Source organism: Talpa occidentalis, unplaced genomic scaffold (genome assembly GCF_014898055.3).
Source record: "Talpa occidentalis isolate TD23 unplaced genomic scaffold, MPIMG_talOcc4v2.1 talOcc4.5, whole genome shotgun sequence".
In the NCBI taxonomy this organism is placed as follows: Eukaryota; Metazoa; Chordata; class Mammalia; order Eulipotyphla; family Talpidae; genus Talpa; species Talpa occidentalis.
The window spans coordinates 52,858,882-52,865,789 of NW_023604861.1; the positions used below are offsets into that span (position 1 = coordinate 52,858,882).

At 44.1% G+C, this 6,908-nt stretch overlaps 1 non-coding gene across 1 annotated transcript; it reads right to left on the reverse strand.

Annotated features, from left to right (window-relative positions):
• Positions 1-6,190: 6,190 nt before the first annotated feature.
• LOC119260031 (small nucleolar RNA SNORA7) lies at positions 6,191-6,329 on the reverse strand. The gene has a single exon (XR_005128671.1). It is a non-coding gene; the product is annotated as a small nucleolar RNA SNORA7 (small nucleolar RNA).
• Positions 6,330-6,908: the final 579 nt, after the last annotated feature.

The following is a 6,908-nucleotide window of genomic DNA, read 5'->3' on the forward strand; positions in this document are numbered from 1 at the left end:
ATTTCTTGCTCTTGTGTAATATAAAAAAAAAAAAAAAGCAAAAGAATTTCCATGGGTAATTCATAATCACAGCCCAGTGGTGCTGTCTTCTGAGAGGTTAATAAAGGAGATTTAGTTTTGGGGGGGACCCACAGATAGCCAGAACCAGGTGCGTCTCATGAGTAGAAGCTATTTCAGGCCTGGAGGCAGGACTAGCCCTCATCCCACAATCTCTCTCAGGCTGTGGAACCACACTCTGCATTACATAGAGTGGCATTAAAACCTTCTATTAAGCCATATTTCACAGAACCATAACAAGAATGCCACCAGTTTGTTTTTATTTCATTCTTCAAAAATACAGAAAGAAAGTCAGAAAGCAGTTTAAGTACATTTGTTTTCTCAGTGCTCTGCTTGGCTTAAGGTGATTAGTCAGATGAGGTGTGTGACCACGTCCCACAACTGACAGTTGTTCTGGGATCAATATGTGTAGGGGCAGGAATGACACAGGGTAGGTTTTCTGATCCAGCAGACCGGGTAAAGGAGGAGAGAGCCATGGAGCCCTCATTGGGTTTTGCAGGCTTTTATTGGGATTTACCAGGTATACAGCAGGCAGGGGTGCTGGGGGGCTGGGAGGCCTCCCAGGCCCCCAGCAAGTCTTCACTCTTTCTGAGCTCTCCGGTGTTCTCTGGCGTTCTCTCTGCTTCTCTCGGCTTCTTTCTCGGCCTCTCTTGTCTCAGGTTTTCTCTTGGCTTCTGCTGGCGTCCCCGCAACACCGCCCCTAAAAGCCCAGTCTCAGCCCAGGTGAATCCCATCTACCTAGGCCCACACCCTATTCCAGGTGGCCGCCATCAGGCCTGCATTTGGGACCACAGGGTTCAGTCATCCATCCTAATGGCGGGAGGGCAGAAAAGCCTGATACTTTTTACCTTACCCTACAATATGTTTTCAGGACTGTCAGTGGGGAATCTCACCTCCCACAACATCCATTACCAAACAAGGCCTGCTAGAACCCCAATTCCACCTTGTTTATTCATTAAAAACACTCAAAGTTCAGGTTATCCTTTGCCATCTATTATCATATGTTAAAAGTTCTGCTGAGATCAAATAAAAAAAATTTTATGTGATAAACTCACACAAGAAACTCCATGTATTTGATATGTTACCTCCCAACCTGCTCAGCTTTGTTTTGTCTGGTTGTTACCAAACCAAGAAAGAGAGGAAGTGCTGTTGTACAGAAAGGGAAGAATTTGTAAGGGAAAGGACAGTGCTGGAAGACTAAGCATCAGGAGCTTGACTTACACTTTCCACAGATGTTTGGGAAGCAGTCAAGATTAACAGTGAATAGCTATCTTTCTGGAATTCATCAGAGGGTAGCGCCGATAACAACGTGCACCATGGCTTGAAAGAAAGCGCACCCCTGACTGCCTGCAGCTGCAGGGATATGAAATGATATCACAAGTGTTAACACTTTGACTGGCATAGGGGATCAGGCCTTGCGCTGGTGCTGCAGAGCTGGTGAGGTAAAGGGGAATATCAACTTGCAAGAACAGAGAATCCTCAAGATGACCGGGAAGGGAATACCAAATAACCTATAGCAAACATTTAGCAGCAAGTGCGGCCAAGAGGAAATCTCCTTAGCAATAATGTTCATGAGATGACATGACATGTGGAAAAGGAATCCTAGTGATAATATTCATATGAACTGGATTCTTCTGCAAACAAAAACATCCTGGTGTACAATCAGCCATTGTCTCATGGCTGGACTGAGCCCCTCAGAGGCTAAAGATGGCCACAGTTTGATCCATCAGAGTTAAAACCCTAAGTCACACCTAGCGAAAGGTTCTCACCAGTTTTTAAATCAAGCAAGAAACAGAATTTTACAACTTTGCTGTTTCATGAGTAGTATTTTTTACACTACGTGATTTTGATGATGTGATTATGGCTTTCAATTCCAAGCGGGCAGAAGTGAGGGTTCAGTTATCTAATCTTTTATTTCTTCCATAAAGTCCTAAGTTCAAGAAATTCTTCAGGTTTTTTCCAAGAGGCCTCTGCACAGTGAGAAAATCTGACACTATTAAGGGCAGGAGGTCTGGTTCCTTAAATAGGATAAAACTAAGGGATTAGCCCCTGAGGCAAATTCCCCAACAGAACTATTTCAGTCTGCTCAGGCTGTCACAGCAAAATAGCATAAACTAAGTGGCTTAAACAATAAAGATTTAGTTTTTCACAGTTCTGGCAGGTCCAAATGTAACATCAGTGCCTCCAGGTTTGGTTTGGGGGGTGGATCTCTCTTCCTGGCTTGCTCTGTCCTCACTTGGCTTTTCTCTCTGCGTGCTGGCGGAGGAGGTCTCCTGTGTTTCCCTCTCTACTTACAAGGACACTAGTTCTACTGGATTAGGGCCCCACCCTTCTGACCTCATTTAACCTTAAATACCTCCTTTGAAAGCCTAGCTCCAAAAACAGTCATTGGCATTAGGGCTTCAAGGTATAAATGTGGAGCGAACACAATTCATTTCATAACAAGGATAATGCTTCTTGTAGGATCATTTGTGACACTGAGAACATGACAGAACCCCAGATTTGTCTATACCTCCCAGTGGAGAGGAAAAGCATTGCCTTTGCCTTCATAAGACATAGTTTGAAATCTTCTTCTACCACTTCTGTTAGAGTGATCTTGGGTGAGATCCTTAACAGGGTTTTTGTGAGGGTCACATAAGATACTAAACGAAAATGTGTGGTCCTGTGTCCTACAAATGGAAGAAAACTAGTTATCGTTCAATATGGCACATTTTATCATCCTTTTTGGTCTATAAATGTGAAATCAAATTGTGGGCAGGATGGGGTCAAATAATGAACTTATATGGCTACAATATTGGTTGCTTTAGAATAAAATAACTTGAATTTTTCGTGGTTAGTTAATTTTCTCCTTTTGGCTCTCTTGTACTAAAATATGAACAGCTGGATTGCCAGAAATTATGTTCTTTGCTCTACTTTCCAAAGTTGCACTCCTTTTCCTTCCAAAAGTGAAAAAGGATTAGAGTCAGCAGTTAGACAAACCAGTGCATTTGTGCCTTTCATGGAGAGAAAGCAAAATTCACTTACTCAGTTAGTAATTTTTATAACAATCAAATGCTCTGTTCTGAAGTCCTTTAAACTGATATTGTGCTGAATGATGTCATTAATGTTAATTGACAGTTTGCTGGAAACTGCCTCTTAAAAACTCTCATTTTTCTATTCAAGATCTGTTTATTTTGTTACAGAATTAGAAATCAAGGAGTAACTTCCAGAAAGAAAAAGTGTGTATGTGCATATATGCATGCATATGTTCTGGCTTTTGGACTAGGAAGGTCATTTGCCAGAGAGAGAAAAAAATGAAACAAGTAGAAATGAAATTAGACCTATGTTTATACAGTTCTCCACATTGGCCCAGGACTTATTTTTGAAAGTTTGTAAACTAGCCTTCCAGTTTAAATTGAATAAGTAGGTGCAGCTGAGTAAATGGAGAGACCTGGGTTTACAGCCATATGTTTTCACTTTAAAATTACATTGAAGAGGAACAGAGGGGGTTAGAAACAAAAATAAGATAGAGAGATATAAGACAGGCTACGTTTAAAGGGAAAATGTGAGAAAACGAAGAGTCAAAACAGAAGTCCTCTTTGCTTGGCCCTAGGGCCCAGCAGCCACTGGGCCCTGACAGGGGAGAGACAGCAGTCTCCAGAGCTGTCCCTGTGGAGTGCAGATGGTGGGGAGAACTTAGGAAGAAGGGAATTCCACACAAAAAAAAGCAAGGTGCAGGGATAGGGTTTTCCAGGTTGAGGAGACATTTTAGAATGGTGTGGATTTAAGTCACCTCCATCTGGGATCTCCACAGAGCCTTCCTCTAAAGAAGCAGTTTAGGCACCTCCCCAGTGGCACAGCGGGTTGAGCGCAGCGCTGTGAAGCTGTCCGTAGCTTCTGCAGCGCAGGGTTTAAGTCGGCCAGCCAGGGAGATTCCCCCATGGTACAGCAGACCTCTCCTGTCATGCCCGCTGCTCCCCTCAGCAGTGTATTTCATCAGTCTGCCTGTTCTGTTCCCTACTCTGTCTCTGGTGAATTCTCTCACCCTCCTGCACCTCTGGCCTGTACCCCAGCTCTTTGTATAAAAATAAATAAATCTTTTTTTTTTTAAAAAAAGCAGTTTATTGGCTCACCTTCATTGACTACAGAAGAAAACCACACCCATAGCCCCACTTAAAGGGTGGTTACCTTCCCAACTCCACATGGAAAGAAGAGATGACTTCACCTTCTAACACCAATGGAATTGCTTTGTTTCTGCCCCCTTATCTGGCCAAGGCAAACCTAAAAACTATCTGGATACTGCATATTTTTCATGGACTTGTGGGTGATTCTAAAAAAGACCCCTCAACTGGCTCCTATCACCCAACATCACTCTCAGGAGTGAACTGTGCTCCCTCGCACCCCTTCTCACACACACACATGAAAATTGTATCTTGGAGTTTCAATCCCCAGCATCTCAGCAAGTGACCTTCTTTGGAAATAGGGTCTTTACAGAGGTGATCGAGCGCAGATAAGGTTTTTAGGGTTTATCCTGATGTAGCATGAGCAGTATGCTTATTGAAAGGGGATATTTGCTCACAAATGCAAGTAGAATGTCACATGAAAATGAAGGCAGGTATCAAGGTGATGTTTCCAGAGCCAAGGCCCCCCAAAGATGGCCAGCAGCCCCGCAGAAGCTTAGGGCAAGGGATGGTGTAGATTCTCCCTCACAGTCCTCAAAATTCAACAATCCCGCTCTTAACCTTGATTTCAGACTTCTGTCCTCCAGAACTATGAGACAATAATTTTTCTTTACTTAAGTTACTCAGTCTGTGTTTCTTTGTTGTGACTCTCCCAGAAAATTAATTAGACCTCCGTCACGGTGTTTCTTTCCTCATCTTCTGGAAATGTGGTGAGAATCAGCTCTTTGTGGTTCCAGTTGGCATCTGTTGTTCCAAGCCAAGGGAGGAGGCTGATAATTTGGTATATTTGGTCTATTAGCATCCAGTTGCCCCATTATGTCCTTAATTCATCTCTTCCCCTCCTCCCCCTCCAGGCTACACTCCTAATGGCTCTGAATTGCTCTCCCTCACCCCCATTCTGCTTCTTCTCTCCGGGATGCCCTTCATCTCCAAATGCCTTTCCCTTCCTCACTTGTTGATTTCATTTTACTTTCCTATTTAGGGAAGTCTTCCTTTCCCCTTTCTTGCCCTTCATAAGCTGGTGCTTGAGCGCCCTCTAAGAAGCTGTCTTCATTTGGATCTCCTGATTTGAAGTCTGGTATATACTAGGTACCCAGTTAATATTCATTGAAAGAACTGAAATATAATATTGGAGGGTGTAATAGCAAGAATGATGTATTAATTTATTACTGCGTAACACATTACCCCAAACTTCACATTTTATTCTCCCGCAGTCTCAGTGGGATTGGAACTGGGAGTGGTTCAGCTGGGTTTCAGGCAAGCTGTTGGCTAAGACTGGCTAGAACAAAACCCGAAGGATCCTGTTCCAAGTTCACGCATGTGGTTGTTGGCAGCCTCCAGATCCTGCTGGCCGAGGGCACCTCCTCAGTTCCTCACCACCACGTGGGCTGCTCCATGTGCTGGCTCTCCCCAGAGCAAGCACTGATACAAGCCCAAGATGACAGCCACAGACTTGCTCTCTGGCTCTCTCTTTCTCTTTAATTTTTACAGCTTTAATCACCCAAATTCAATGTGCACAGGAACTGTCTTATCTCACTGTGCATGCTGACATTGTGATTGGTGACTGGTGACCAGCCGAGCCATTCTTTCTACCATGGTTTGCAGTTCTTGGAGGAGAGGTTGTGAACAGCCTCTGCACAGTATGCTTTGTTGCACATCAGCAATGCTGCCAGCTCCCTGATGTGGCCAGGAGCTTCCAAAGCCATGGGGCAGCAGGTGTTTTGTTTCCTCATTGCTGTTCTCGCCGATGCTAGGGATCAAGGTCTGGCCCGATTGTCAGTGCCTTGGGGTTCTGCCAATTTCACTTCATTTTGACAGGTTGGCCTGACTAGTGCCAGATGAACTTCTTGGTCTTTTGTACCATCTTGTGCTTCATGAGGGGTCTGAGGGTGGTCATGTTGCCTTCAAGAAAGAGGCAGAGACCGATGTCAAAGAGGAGTCCTAGAAGGAGGCTTTCCGGCCTAGGGCTTGAACACCGTTGCAGAGTGCTTCCAATCACCAGCTACTGAGCAAGCTGGAGCTGGAATGTTTGCTTCTGCCATACTTGCTTCCCTTCCCATCTCTGCTGCTGGCAGAACACTGGCCACTCTCCAGATGCACTCCTGGGATAGATCTCGAGCTCTCAGTCTCTCAACTTTATTGAGGTATAATTGACAAACTAGTACAAACTGGTGTTTTTATATACTTATATACTGAAATGATTACTATAATCAAATCAATTAACAACATCTCACAGTAACCTTTTGTATATAAATGTGTTGTGAGAACCCTCTTAACACATCTGCCCTCTTAGCACATTTCAAATTTACAATATAGTATGGCTAATGCTAATCCCCAGACCATACCTGAGACCTCCAGAACTTGGTCATCTTGTGTAATGGTGACAGAAGTCCTTTGACAAAAACTTGTCCATTTCCCTCAGTCCCAGCTCCTGGAAACTGCCAATCTACTCTGCTCAACATACTCTTAGAACCTAAGTTTGGAAGTGCCATACTTTTTCTTCTGCCATATCTCTGGACACAGTGTGGGAGGGGACTACTCAGGGTAAGAATATCAAGAGGTGGGATCTTTGGCTTCATCTTGGAACCTGCCTATCACAGCAGATGTAGGGTTCAAATCCCAGACCTTCCATGACTGACTACAGACAAGGCTGTTACCTGTATGGGTCCTCCATCATTGGGGCTTATCTGC